This window comes from Neomonachus schauinslandi, chromosome 5, assembly GCF_002201575.2.
Source record: "Neomonachus schauinslandi chromosome 5, ASM220157v2, whole genome shotgun sequence".
Lineage (NCBI taxonomy): Eukaryota > Metazoa > Chordata > Mammalia > Carnivora > Phocidae > Neomonachus > Neomonachus schauinslandi.
In genome coordinates, this window is record NC_058407.1 from 3,358,911 (window position 1) to 3,374,494 (window position 15,584).

A 15,584-nucleotide genomic window follows, 5' to 3' on the forward strand; every position below is an offset into this window, starting at 1 on the left:
ACACACAAAATGGAATATTACTCAGCCATCAAAAAGAATGAAACTTTGCCATTTACAACGACGTGGATGGAGCTAGAATGCATTACGCTAAGCAAAATCAGTCAGAGAAAGACAATTATCATATGATTTCATTCATATGTGGAATTTAAGAATGAAAACAGATGAACGCGGGGAGGAAAAAATAAAAGAGAGGGAAGCAAACCATTAAAGACTTAACTACAGGGAGGGTTGATGGAGGGTGGGTGGGGGATGGGCTAGATGGGTGACGGGCATTAAGGAGGGCACTTGTGATGAGCACTGGGTATTATACGTAAGTGATGAATCACTGAATTCTACACCTAAAATCAATACTACACTGTATATTAACTAACTAGAATTTTCTAAAAATTTGGAAAAAAAAGAAAGAAAAGGTGCTCAAAATCATGAGCCATCAGGGAATTCAAAACCATGGTAAGATGCCACACCACACCCACTCAGATGGCTATAATAAACAACGTGGGAAAACTGGAACTCCTCCAATGCAAACAAAGAGTCACCACAGGACCCGGAAGTCCCACTCCAGGTGCGTCCCCAAGAGGAATGAGAACACGTCCACACAGAGCCACGTACAGGAACATTCATGGTAGCAGCACTTGTAACAGCCAAAACGTGAAAATACTCCTAACATCCATCACGTGATGAATGGAAGAATAAAGTGTGGCCTGTCCAGGTAATGGAATATTAATCTACAAAAAAAACCCTGAAGGACACCTGCCACAACATGGATGAACCTTGAGAACATTACACAAAGTGAAAGAAGCCATTCTCAAAAGGCCACACATTACATGATTCCACTTATAGATCTTCCTCGACTTACGATGGATGGGGCTACGTCTCAATGAACCTATCGTCACTTGAAAATATAAGAGGTTGAAAATGCACTTAATACACCTAACTTACCGAGCATCACGGCTTAGCCCAGCCGACCTTAAACGTGCTCAGACGCTCATGCTAGCCTACGGCGGGCAAAACCAACCAACACAAGCCGAGCCCACACTAAAGGGTTGAATGGCTCATGTAATCCACTGAACACCGTACAGAAAGCGAGAAGCAGCCTGGGTGCCCGCGTAGCGCGGCTGACCCTCGTGATCGCGAGGCCGACCAGGAGCTGTGGCCGCTGCCCCGCACCACGGGAGAGGAGTGCACCGCGGAGCACTAGCCCGGGAATCACTAGCCCGGGGGAAGATCCAAACTCAAAATTCCAAGTACAATGTCTACTGAACGTGCACTGCTTTCACACCATCATAAAGTCGAACCATCGTAAGTCGGAGGCTGTCTGTGTATGAAATGTCCGGAACAGGCAAGTCCATAGAGACAGAAAGTACACTAGCGGCTGCCTAGGGCCGCAGGAGGGGAAGATGACTGCTAATGGGCACAGAGTCCCTTTATGTACCGTCGTGACAGTCACCCAACTTTACAAACACACTACCAATCACTGAGTTGTACACTTAAATGGTGAATCGTATAGTATGTGAATTATATCTCAATAGAGATGTTTTAAAAGAGCCTTTGATAAGGAATTTTTTAAAAGCTATTTAGAATCCCAACTGCCTTGTAAGGAGGGTGGATCTGGGAAAGGAGGCTCTGTTGTAGGGAGTCTAATGATGGACTTCGGCGTGTAGAAGTTCGATCAGAACTGGGGAAGAGGGACCTGAATTTGGAAGGGGCTCCACACCCCTTAGATGGCAGGATGGTGGAAGAGCAGTGACAGCCTCGGGAGCCTAGAGACTCCCAACTTCATTCCACCAACCAAAACCCGGGCAAAGGCTTGCCCCAGCAAATATGTTACTTCTGGTTTTGTTCAAAACTGGCGAGGGTCTGTGGACTGACCTAAGGCAAACCGCACCTGCTTGGAGGATGCCATGGCCTAGCGTTGCCCACAGAGCCCTGTGTGTGCGGGCCCCAGGCACCCACAGCAACTCCGGAAATGCTTCAGCCTTCACCGAGTCAGCAGGGTTGAAGGCAACTCTATGACTATCTACCAGGGAGAGATGCCGCCAGCACACGTCCCAGCCTCACTGAAAATGCCCACAGCCTCTCAACCAGTAATTTTATTTCTGGGAATCTGTCCCAAAGAAATCATCCAAAACGCAAATAAATATTTATGCATCAAGATGGTCACTGCAGCACTATTTCTAGATTTTAAAAAGTACGATCTAAATGTCTAATGGTAGAGATCTGATGAAATCAGAGTTCTATCCATTGCTCACTAACAGGAAATCAGGAAATACACCCAAAATGTTTACGGGGCAACTGGTGTCTCGAGGTCGACAGCAAGGAGGAGTAAAGTGCAAGTCACGTGCACATCCTGCAGCCAGCCTCGCCCACCCCCACCTCCTCGCCCCCCGGACAGAGAGCTCATCCAGTCACCCGCTCTCACTCTGCGAGGCCTCACAAGGCCCCTTCTCCCTTCGATACCATCAATCCCACAGCCAGTGTTGCGTGGCATTTCCTTAAAGGGAAGGCTACTGCTGTTTGATGTTAAAAATCTAAATCCTTTCAAGCAAATTAGAAGCTGGAAGTTTGCTTCTCTGCTTTCCAGTGGATGCACGCAAGACAGATCCTCAGCCTCCTAGAAGTCCTGCACTAAAACATATATGCACATGGGATGGGACTTAGCTCCACCCCTTCTCAGTCAGCAGTGTTTCCCAGTAACAACAGCACCTGGTAGCAGGCCAGTCCGTCTCTGAGCAGGCAAGGTCAATAACAAGGCTGGGGCCAACAAGTACAGTCCCTCTGATCCACAGTGCCTTCATGTCAACGGGGCAGGTGCACAGAGGTCCCTGAGAGAGCTTCTGGCCATAGGGACGCCTTTGGTTAGGGCCCTGAGGTTATCATGACCTCTTCCGGTTCTCTGTCCCTCCTGCACTTGCTCACGTGGCTGGGCACCCATCACTCTGGAGAAGCGCCCTAGACCAAACACCCTCAGGGAAAGGCAGAAAAGAGCCGTGCCGCCCTCAGCTCTTGCCAGGGAACCCCCTCTGCACACTCTTTCTCTGTGGCTCTGAGGGCCGGCGGGCACACTCCTAAATGTCCCACATGCCTGAGGAATCCAGCAGAAAGGAAGCTGGATACAGCCCACAGAAAGGCAGAAGACAGTCTTGTCAGTGATAAGCTCAATTAATTTTAGATAAGTATGCAATGTAATTACAAAGGCAAAGCAACATAATCCCATAGTCCCCTGCATATAATTTCACATGTAAATGCACAGAAGGAAGGCTCAGATGGCAATGAAAGAAAGACCCAGCAACAGTCAAGAACTGACCATACACCCCACCAGCAGGCCCGCAAGTCAGGCTTGCTTCATCGAGTCTGGGCCTACACCTGGTGCTTTCGCCTAGAACACAGTCTAACCTTGGTGTCTATCAGCCCTCCACCGCTAATCCCTGAAAGCAATTCCAGGGATCCCGCCCTGGCTCCCAGCCCACCCCCACGGCCACTTCCACCACACCAGAGTGATAACCCGCTTCCTCCTCCGCGTGCACACTTCCGTGCATGCCAGCACGAGCTAGATCTGGTTCCAAGTCTGTCCGTACCCTGACCTCGGCCTCGCCAGGGACGGGGAGCCATTATCTTACATATCCCTGTACTCCTAACTCCTCCCATTACGACTGCACAAAGTGCTGAAAAGGTTACTAACAATACGAAAACCTACCCCTGCCAAGTGACGTGGGCAAGAAATAAGGGCTCCAGGTAAGTCCAAGGAGCCGCTGCTTTGGGCATGTCACGATGCACGCATTCGAACACAGGTGCAAACAGGGAGCAGAGAGGAAAGAAATACTCTTCGCTATGCAGAGGCAGGGTGGCCATATGATATACTGTTTAAAGTCGACACCTAAAAGCATAATTAATAATTAGTAATAATAACCAAGTATTAATAATTATGTCAGGACCACAGGGGCAAACCAGCACTTCTGACGTCTTAGGCCTGTGAGCAACCGTGAAAGGGCGCAGACTCCAGTCCTCTGGCTAGTGCAGGACGAGGGGGCTTCCCAGGGTACGGAGACCAAAGAAAACAGGAGGAGAGACACGGTCCAGGAGGAGGATGCGATCTGTTGTGAAGTGTTGTTGTTTACCTTCTGCGCTAGCTGCTTTATACTGCTACCTGGCGGACTGTCAGAGAATTTCACGTTTCACTACACGTTATAATAGGTCCTATTCCCAAGTATTAGGCAGAGATTAATAATCAACAGTCCAGGATCGGTATGCTCCTATGTCTGGATGGAGCAGAAGGATGAACAAGTCATTAGGAGTCCGGTTCTGAAAGGCACTAAATACCAGGAGTCTGACCTCCGTCCCGGAAGCAGCAGGGAGCTGTTCCAGTCGAGGGAGAGCCATGTTGCAATGTGATTCACCTCCTGCCAGTACACGGAAGAGGGAGACAAGGCAGCAGAGATAATAAAGGTCTGAACAAGGGCAGGCCCATCAAAGATAGAGAGAAAAGACCGAAAGAACGAACACAGGAATATTTTGAAAGAATGAGAACAAGTAGTCTTCCCTGTAACTAGATATGGAGACACCGAGACGGAAAGGTTTGACAATGACTCCCAAATTTTACCCTGGGTAAAAGAGATTGGTGACAGCTCTGAGTTAAGCCAGAAGTGGCTGGGGAGGGCTAGCTAGTTTAGAGGAGGAAGAGAGCAATGGGAGCGGCTTGAGAGACATGATATTCAGTGGCAGGTGCAGGCACTCAACGGAGCAGGGCCGAGCTGGGCACGCATCTCCATGGGATAGCTTCTCAGCCCCGTTTTACAAATGAGAGGACAAGGTTCAGCTGCGAGACTCTAAACCAAAGTCCAGGATCTTTCTATTATACTTATACGTTGTAGACAGAGAAAGTCCAAGGATACTGCAAGGGGCATCTCCAGAAAACAGCAGACTGCAGACTACAGCTCAGGAGTGTGCAGGACCCCGAATCAAAGGAGAGTATTACAGGACACGGGCTGACACGTGCACACACGTGCACACTGGCAAACACACAGGGTTGGAGGTGGAGAAGCAGAACGGAGTCATAGAACCTTCAGAGATGGTGGGGGTCACAGAAATCCAGGGAGGAAAACCTTTCAAGAAGCACTCACTGGTGCAAAATGCCCCAGGTCAAAGCCTGTGAAAGGCCTCCCTTGGGCAGAAGGACAGTGGCTGCCTTCTAGAGCTGCCCTGTCCCCAGCACTGTCCCGGCCACTCTGAGCAGACCGCTCCGCTCCGTTCAGTGCTGTGCCTCGGGGCCTAAAGAGCAAAGCGCAGGCCGCCATAAGCGCTGAACACGCCTGTGCCGAAACACGGCCTCTGCAGGCCCCACGTCCCCAGCTACAAAACAGGAAACTGAACCAACTAACTTCTTGGCTCCCATTCAGCTCTCGGGCACTGCCAAGCAAAGGTCACATCGTCAGTGACCTCTAAAAGATGAGTTTCCCCAGCAAAGTGGGGAGTAAAATCTAGATTTCAGGAAAAGGGCACTTACAGAACACTTCTCTATCTCAAACCATCCCTGGAAGCAGCTGCAAGTGACACCCCAAAACCCCCAAATGAGGTGTGCCATACTGATGCTCTTGCCAGCCAGAGAGAAAGTCCCAGTAGAGGTCAAAGCCGGCCACACGGGTGCAGTCACCAGGCTGGGGCATGAAGACCGTGGATGTTCACAACACCTCGTGCCCACCTGTCCACGGGGAGGGGATCGGCACGCTTCTGGCAGGTGTCTCAGCCGCCGTCGGCAAGCAGAGCTTCTACCTCACCCTGGATTCACCCCGTCCAGTGGGCTCGGGGTGCTCGGTCAGAACTCCACAGACCGGGGGGCTTATACACAACAGTGGTTTATAAACCATGACCATGCATCTCCCAAAGTGCTGGAGGCTGGAAGTCCAGTATCAGGAGGCTCTTCCTGGTTCACAGACGGCGCCTTCTTGCCATGCCCTCACATGGCAGACGGGCCAAGGGAGCTCTCTGGGGCCTTTTTCATTAGAGCACTGATCCCATTCATGTGGGCTCCATCCTCATGACCTAATCACCTCTCAGCAGCCTCACCTTCTAACACCATCACCCTGGGAATTAAGTTTCAACATAAGAATTGGGGGGGACACAACACTCAGCCTACAGCACACCTTTATCATCCCTGTGCCCCATAAGCAAGCTGGAAGGTGACCAGGGGCAGGAGGCCACAGGTGGAGCGTAAAAGACCAAGAGAAAAGAAGGCCAGGATGAAGGTAGAAGGGGACAAGGTCCGGAAGCATGAAAGGATGCTCACCAAGGGGCAAAGCCTCCTCTGAAGCTTCCAGCTTTCCTCAAGACATTTGCCTGCTAAGCTCTTGGTCTTAAAGGGCCTTCGAGGTGCTGCCCACAGCAAGGCAGGTTCCCCATAGGAGCGGCCCAGGGGCTCCGGGGCCCAGGCAAACAGACAGTCTTCAAGGCCAGCAGGAGCTGGGGGCCTCCTGGGCCCAGAAGCAGGCTCGTCAGTTGGGGACATTCCGGACATCTCACTACCAATGCATCGCACGCCAGGTGGCCTTCTGAGGCTGGCCCCTTGCACTGAACAGTGTTTTCGAGGTTGGTCGGGGTCCTAGCACGTGTCACCGCTTCACCCCTTTCTGTGGCTGAGTAACGCTCCACCCTTACTCAGAGGAGAGGCCACACGGCGGCTCCAAGTTCAAGAGCTTGAGGAGCCGTCAGACCGTGTTCCACAGGGGCCGCGCCATCTCCCGGTCCCATCAGCAGCGTGGGGAGGCTCCGACTTCTCCACATCCTTGCCAACCTTCGTTAGTGTCTTTTTCTATTACAGCCAGCCTAGTGGGTGTGACCCGTATATTGTTTGAACGGGACAGTATTTCCCTAAATCTGGGGTCCAGTTCCATCCCTCCCCGAAAGGGTTCTGTACACCCTATTTCCACTATGAATTTCCCATGCACGCACACACTCGCACACACAAGCACACACTCACCAGGCCCGCACCAGCCCTGACACACCAAGCCCACGGCACAACCGGCAGACAAGACACTTAACAGTGTCCCCCGAACGCCACCACGGTGGTGGCCCCTGGTTGGCCCTCCCTCCAAGACGGTGAGAGGGGCCCTCCCCTGCTTTCCTCACATCATCCCATGCACACATGTGCGCACCCACCCACCACCGTCGCTGCTTCTACTTTATCCCCCCAGATGTCAGGGGCTCTACCTGCCCTACCAAGCACCACGCCTGCCACGCAGCAGGCATGTGGAGGAGGCGCCTGGTGAACGAATGCAGAGGGAAGAAGCTCTATGACCCCACCGATGCAGCAGGTTCCAGGGTTGGCTAACGTGCTCCCGATGTCCCCCAGAGAGCAACCACAACCAAGCTAAAGAATCACCATCACTGTCACTTACCCAAGTTCATCCAAACTCACACGGCTGGACGTGTGATTAACAAGAATAACTTTAATGAAGACAAAGAGAGCGTGTTCTGCAATTCATCTGGCCACCCAGCGCAGAGCGAGCACTAACTACCCAGTGAGCCAAGCCACGGTTCCAAGTGGTAGTTACAGAGCGTGGCAGAGTCCGCATCTGTATCCAGCACCCTGTTTTGTCTTTGCAAGTCTTTCACGAGGAAGCTGAAGCCCAGAAGAAGTCACGGGACCAGTCAGAGACGCCTCCGTGGGAGAGAGGCAGAGACAACAAATGGCCCCCAGGTCTGGGTGTCACTGCTGCCCGCTGCCTAAAAGTCCTTCTGGGCTGGGAAGCAGGAAGCAGGCAGGTGAATCTGGATCAGCCTCCCACCAGCACAGGGACCTGACGGAGCTGCACTCCAACAAAGACGAAAGAGGGCCAACAGCACGTGGCAGCCGTCCCAAGAGGCAAGGGGGGATCTAAGGCCACAAGATCAGGGAGGAGACGGGCCCACTCACCCCCACAGGTCAGTTCAGAACTCTAGAGAAACAGAGACTCACAGAACTGGGTCTGGGGGAGGAAGCCAGGGGAGCAGGGGGCCTTGCTATCACAGCCCGGGGGGTGCATGAGGAGGGGGCAGCAGAGCAACGGCAGGGCCATCCGCGATCCAGAAGCACCTGCCAATGGACGAAGGCCTCTGCTCGGGCAGCCAGAGCCAGACCCCTGGGGAGAACCTGCAGACAGAGCCTGCCTCCTGGAAGAAAGAAACGTTCCACTGTTGGAGTAAGGGTCACACCAACGCCCCCATCTAGAACAACACAAGAACTCTCATGTCAATCCCCACGACCAGCATATGAGAGAGTCCACCCCTCACCTGGCAGATGAGGTTAAATAACCTGCCCAGCTGGGGCAGCCGAGTGGGCACATTGGGAAGGGTGCCAACAAGGTCCTGAACAACAACAAAACGCTGTCGGGGTTCAGGAACCGCGTCAGACAGGAGTGAGGAGGCCTCGGTACACGGGAGCAAAACACAAACCGCTCACCGCCCCCCCCACCGCCCCGCAACCCAAGTGTGTGTGAGACTACTTAGGGAAACACCTCACGATGCAGTCAAAACTGTAACAATATTTACGGCTATTTGCAACAAGAATAGCATGCAATAAAAAAGTTAATACACGGTAACAGCATAAAGACCATGACACAGCCAGAAGCCCTTGCTACTGAGGAAGAGATGGAAAACGCTGGTGCTGGGGCGTGTGGCTGGGGCTGAGGGGCCGACACAGAGGCTGCAAACCGCTGGTCCTCCCCCTGCTGGCCCCGGGCACCCACAGCCCACCGCGCAAGCAGGACGGGGCCTCTGCTGCTCGGGGGTAGCACTTCTGGCACACACCCACCCTGCCTGGCCCTCGCCATCAAGGGCCCGGAGTCAACGCAGCCGGCTCTCCGCTGCCCGCCGCCTTCCCTGTTCTCCCGGCCTCCGGAAGGCTGCTACCCTGGGGTTTGCACTCAAGGGTCGGGGAGGAGGCACGCCCTAAGTTCCCCTGGAATACTCTTCTGAGCCCCTTCCCCACACCAGGTTCCTGGGGGGCAGCCGTGAAAGAGCCACAGAGCTGAAGGACAATGAAATGCTTCAAAGCCACTCTTAATCAGCAAAGCCCCTTTCCCAAGAAACTTAGATGAAAATCATGCTCCCAGCCAGTCTCCCATCACATTCATTCTAAGATGGGACCGAGAGACCCAGAAAGAACTCGCACTGTGGGGAGCATGTTCAGGGCCCGCCAGGGGGGTTTCCTGGAGAGGCCCCTCAATGCCCCACTGGTTTCTGACTACTTACCCAGGTGCCATCAGACCAGCCTTTTACATATTTTTTAATGTTTTATATATAAATGTCCATTTGGAACTAAAACTTTTTGTTTCAAACCCCATCTCCCCTCCTTGAAATGAGTGGGGCTCCTCTCTGCAAACACAGGGAGCCTCCAAGCCTGGTCACCTCTAGTACAGGATCATCCTATACATCTTACAATAAAGGACTCAAAAGTCCTACTCAGGCAAGACAAACCTCGGACGCTATCGGCAGACCTGGCAGGCATGAAGTAAGAGCAACAGAAGAAATCCAGCACACCACATCTCCCTACAGTCACTTCAGCACAGGGGAGGGAGGGGAGATCACGAGGAGAAAAGGCTTATCACGAAAAGACAAAGCAGCCGAATGCCACCACTCGTGAATCCCAGTGTAGGAAAGATACCTAAAACAACAGAACTGGGGAACATGACAAACACTATAAACCAAGCCAATCCTGGTACGTGGGAACCTGTTAGGTGTGACGAATGCAGACAGGCACCCACCGGGGCTCCCCCTACAAGAAGCACTCCTTCAGACCTGCCCAGCACAGCCCACGTCCAGTGACCACCCGCCAGCCCCCGGAGGGAATGTCTTCTACCACGTGCCTCCAATATGGAAATACAAACATCAAAACTAGAGCCATGAAACATCATAAGTGCCTCCAGGTCAGGCCCACCCAAGCCAGGGTCTCCAAAAATAAGGGAGGGATCACTACAGAACTGGTTTTCCAAACTGTGAAGCCTTCCCCCAACCCCAATTAGCGCAAGATCACGTGACTCCTGGCTTCCCAAGGCCGGCTGGCACCCCCACCAACCAGCCTGGGACCTTGGAACCCACATGGGACTCGAGGAGGCCACACCTGCCCACAGGGCCTCCCCAACATGCTATCGTCTTAAAAGAGCAGATTTTTTTTTTTTTTTGGACCACATACTGAAGCGCAGAGAGGTGAAATGCCATGATGTCTGGAACCTGCTTTGAAATACTACAGCAAAGGAAGAGGGGGGAAAAAGGGAGCCAGATGAGGCCAGCATGGCAGCGTCTTGGTAACACGGAACGTGGCAGCTGTGTGTCCTGGCTTTGCTGTGCTGTTGTCCCGACCTCCGTGCAGGTTTGAAATTTCTCATAACACGATTGTTTTAAAGCATGAGAGGAGGTAAAGGTGGCGTGCACCTTCTGACAATGACTGATCACACTCGCACTTCGGAGAGCTGTGCCTGTTTCCCGAGGAGCAGAGCCCCCCCCTTCACACAGAGGCCCCCACCACAGCCCCACGGGCCGCCCCCTGTGACCCCCACCCCCCATCTCTCGCAGTGCACCTGCTCCGAGGTCTGCGGTGCAGATGAGGAGGCCATGTCACCACGCCCGGTGGGGAACACACGTGCGAGGGGGGATGCTCCCTACGACAGCCCTCTTCCAGCTGGAAGAGCACAGCACCTAATGCTCACCAGCCTCCTCACTGAAAAACAACCACAAATAGCACATGACGGTACACGTGAGCCACGGAGACAGACGAAGGACAAGCAGCAGGAGTAGCACTGGGCCCCCTGGGCCGTCCAGATGGGTGCGGGCAGAGTCCATGGCCCGTGAGCACCTTGCGAGATACCCACTTCCTGTCCCGGGCAGAAGGAGGGGTAAGAAGCATCTTCTCTCTTAAACACAGCCGTGTTTCTCTAAACTGGCACCCCAACACCCTGGTGCCCTGGCTCCCATGTTGCCCGCTCTCTGGTGGGCCCCTGCCTGCAGAGAAACTGCAGCAAGGTGCATGGTCCTCCCGGAGACGCCTCGTTGCCAAGTGGAGACGCCACTTCCTGAGAGCTGGAGACCAGCACACACAAGAACAACAGACTCGGAAGTCCCCAGCCTGCAACCGATCCATGATCATCATTCTATCACTTTCAAATAAAAGAGCCTAATATTTTGAGCATCATGATTTTAAGGAGCTCAACAATCTCTTTGCATGCATTATTCATTTTGTGACACAAAATTGTTATTTCACTGAGATTACTGTAAATCGCTACATGAAGAACTGGCTTGCATGAACAATTAAATGATAGATATGATAAACTAGATTTATAAGCTTTATGTTCCTATAACATAAATTCCTTGACTGATTTAACTCAACAGAGCTAGAAAATTCTTTCCAGATGCCAGGTTCATGGATCTGTAGCTCCCCCATCAGCACTGAACAAAAACTGACTACAGACTGAAAAGAAAAATATTTAATAAAAGGTTTAATGTTACTATGGTAACCACAGCAACTTGTTTCAAAAATGAATAATAGCTCTGTTAGGTGCTTCATTAAAATTTTTTCAACCAAATACTGCCCTTAATCTTCTCAATGGAACAAAAGGCTTACTCAGAACACATGCAGAACACCGAGAGTAACGTCAGACACGGCCGTGTGCCTAAGCACACACATCCTTAAGTCTGAAGCAAGGAGGAAGATGGAACCTGATCAGCTACGGCTAGAAAGTTGGGTAGTTCTCCTAAACTAATTCATTAAAACGCTGCATACCCCACTGCTTTGCTCTTTCCTGCCCTACTCCACAAACTGAAGACCAACATGGCTATCTCCTGACACCAGGAAGCTGTCTGAAGGTGATGCAGGAAGCCCAGGCCAGGAACGCAGGGTGCCGGGGCTCCAGAGGGTTCCGGAGCAGTGTGCTCGGGAATCAGGGCGTGACTGTGGGAAGTAACCTTCAAAGCCACCTCTGCAACTCCCGCTGTGCCACGTGAGGACACTGCGCCTCCAGGATGGCCCAGGACCTGCTGCCCCCAAGCGGGACTCTTCTCCAGCGCCCTGGGCTGGAGCCACGCTAGGGCCACAAGCCTGTGACATGGCTCAGCCATCAGCTGCTCCCGTGCCGGCCAAGTGGGTGCAGAGGCTTCTTCGTGCCTGTGACCAGGTAAGGTCTCAGCAACAGGGCCCTCGGGGGCCATGCGGAACCATCCAGCCCACCCAACCGTGTCCAGGACCTCCGGGGCCCCGCCTCTGCCCAGCCCATTCCGGCTGTGCTGGACTGGTGTACTGTCCCCCCCACCCAAGCTCCACCAGTTCCCCCGCCCGCTCTGTCCCCATCCAGGCTGCCCACCTGATGACCCACCGCAGCCTGGGTCCCAAGGCTCCTGCACTAGCCCCGGGACTGGCTACACTGCCTGGCACCACGAGACACTGAATGAATGCCTGGAGGGGGTGTAAACAGAGGGATGCCCAAGGGCCTTACAAGGATGCATTCTGTTGTCACACTGAGTTTATAAGCTCCTGAGAAGAGGGGAGAAAAGAGAAGGAAAGCTCCCACCCCCAGCAACAGCGAACAGAGGACCCACTGGCCACGGCAGGCTTGGAACGGCGGGGCGGGGGAGGCACTCCGCAGCAGCCCTCCCGGTGAGCACGTCGAGAAAAGCACCGAACCTGGCCGGTCCCCAGTGTGTCCCCGCACGCACTCACACGCGCACACCGCGGTGAGGCTGGCCAGCCCCACCCGTGCCTGCACTCTCACAAACGACAGCCAGAGACCGTACAACCTGATCAGGACTGGACGGCCCACCACCCCCACCCCCGAATGCTTGCTGGGCCAACACGGCCTGCACACGCCTCTGTGTGCATGAGGGATGGGAAGCAGCCATCCTCGGTGATGCAGGAGCTGCCGTCCTGAGAACCCGGTGTGGCATCAGGTGCTGCTCGCCGCAGCACGTCTGTTCTCACGGGTGAGTCCTCTTGGAACGAGATGCACTTCACCTCCATGAACACAAAGGAGCTTGACCCTCTTCATCCCACAGAACTAGGTTGCCATACATCCCAGTTTGCCCAGTTCACTCCCCATTTGTCCTTCGTTAGCTGTTAATAGTAACCCCTTTACCCTCAAACCAGATATACAGATGATAAATGATACAGTCCCGCTACAGACAACTTTCCAGAAGTCTCTAGAAGTCAACCATGTAATAAATGACCCTCTCCAACTCCGAATCACTTCTGACTGGGTGCAAAGGCTTCACCCAAAATGTGCTATGGCCCCCCTGTGTGTTCCTTTTGTGTGCAGATAACAAGGGGTGCCTTTCTGTAGCTTACTAACAGGGCATGGTTAGCAGGCAAGACAGCTTTACGCCAGAGCCGGGAGCCTCTCAATCATGTGGCACCCCGGGATGAAGAGCCAACAGCGCCATCTGTGCCGGTCACTTCATACCCATTGTCACCCCTGCCTCTGCAGGGCGGCGGGCACTATTATTATAAACATGCGTGTAATGATCACAAGAATAACAGCAGCTAACACTTAGGAGCACCGCTCTAAGAGCTTGCATATGCATTGGGTGCACTGGATGCTCAGAACGAGCCTAGGCAGCAGGGATCATCATGACTCCCACTTGACAGATGAGGACACTGAGGCAGGCACACAGAAGTGAAGGATCTTACTCCCCTCATCCTGCGAGAAAGCAGGACTGGCCCAGCCTGAGCCGAGTCCCCACACCCCACGGGCCATCTCACAAGGAAGGACATGAACATTTGAAGATGTCAAGAACTTGCTCAAAGTTGCAGAACAAGGATGGCGGGGGGGGGCGGGTCTCGAAACCCAGGCACCCCACTGGATAGGTGGGACTGAATGCGTTTCCCACTAAGCCACAGGGACACTCAAGGAGGATCAGACTCAGTTCTGCAGTGGTGCCAGCCCTGCTCCCCACTCTGCCCTCCGTCCTGCCTTCTCACCAGCATGTGCTGCCCACCTCACTCAGTCCCCTTCTCACCCATGCGACCCAGTCTCTGCTCAGGTCACCTGCAACCCTGTCCAGGCCATCATCCCTGCGGCCCTTCAGCTCCAGATAGCATCCCTGCACACAAACCTTTCAAGGCGCCATGGCCTTCCTTCCCAACTCACCCACCAAGGCCGCCCGCTGCATACAGCTGTATGGTCAGTGTACTACAAAAAGGCACCCGGAGAACTTTCTGAGGTGAGGATGAAATTCTACAATCTGATTGCATTGACTTTTGTGCTGAGATTCGTGCATTTCACAATGTAAATTTTACCTCCAAAAATAAACCAATCAGTCTACTTGGTGGCACACATGCTTAACTGTTTAGGAGCGAACTGGTATCTGCATCTTACTCTGAAAGTCGTTTGTTTAAAAGATGGATTAATGGATGGACAGACGGGAGAGAGAGAGAACGTGCTCCAGATGGTGGCTTACATGGTGATCAGTGACAAGTCTTACAGCCTCTCCCTACATTTGAATGTTTCACAATGAAGTGTTAAAAATAAATTACTCGTCCTGGATCCCACAGAGGCCCAAACCCAATGACTGGTCAGCCCATTTACATTTTGCCCAAATAATATTCCACAGGTAAGTGGTCCTCTCTCTCACGTGACCCAAAAGAAAGGAGCTTGGTATTTCAGCTCTGGGTTGCTCACGACTTTGCCAGAGGATGCAAAATTGGTGGCATGTGCTTTGAATCAAGGAAAAGTCTGAAAAGTTGCAGTGAAAATATCTATACCTATAGCTGAACAAATCTGTCCACGCTTGTGTTGTGTTGCTAGGCCAGCATCACCTAATGGGAGCTGTCAGTAGGGGCCCCAGGAATACCTAAAGCAATTCAGATAACAAACTGCGGAAATGACGGTGACGGCGCCTGGCAGAAGCACTGAGTGGGGACCGCACCCCAACTCCCCTGTGCCACGTCTGCCTGGAGGGCGGAGGCCTGTGTCTAGTGAGCACACCGCTGCTGTGTCCCCCAAACCAGACTCCAGAGACACCAGGCCACTCACTGCTGCAGAGCCAAGGTCAGCCCACTGCCTCTTTGGAAAGAGCGCTCACTGTCTCCACCTACAGGAGCCCAAACCCCTCTGCTCACTTGTCACCTTCTCCAAGCGGTCCCCTGACCACTGCGGCCACATGGCTCCTCCCTTCTCTGAAAGGCGGAGGCCTTTCCCAGTGGTTCCTGAGTCTTACCACCCCCGGAGCCCTGCAGTCCCCAGGGACAGGGACAGGTAGCTCTCAGGCCGGGCCACACTGGCCCAGCATAAGCAACTCCATGGGACTCGGTGGAGCTGGAGACACCCCCGATTGCTGGCTGCCATCTTGAAAGGCCCTCGGAGCACACAGGTGGCCTGGCAGTTGCCGTGACTGCTTCCAGGGTCCCCCAAGCTGGTCCGACTGTGAGTTCTCCACCAGCAACTCTAGGACACTTGCAATGGGGCCTGATACAAACTTCCAGGAGTAAAATACATCAGTCACAGGGATACAAAATCCAGCACAGGGAACGTAGTCAGTAATGCGACAATAACTTTGTGTGGTGGCAGATGGCGACGAGACTTCCTGGGATCATTCCATAAAGCGCCAAAGCGTCGAACCCGCGTCATCCA

At 53.2% G+C, this 15,584-nt stretch overlaps 1 protein-coding gene across 3 annotated transcripts in view; it reads right to left on the bottom strand.

The window, feature by feature from the left end:
* The window catches only part of TBC1D22A (TBC1 domain family member 22A), a 319,187-nt gene that overhangs the window by 251,122 nt on the left and 52,481 nt on the right, over positions 1–15,584 (bottom strand). The gene's annotated exons all lie outside the window — the stretch shown is intronic.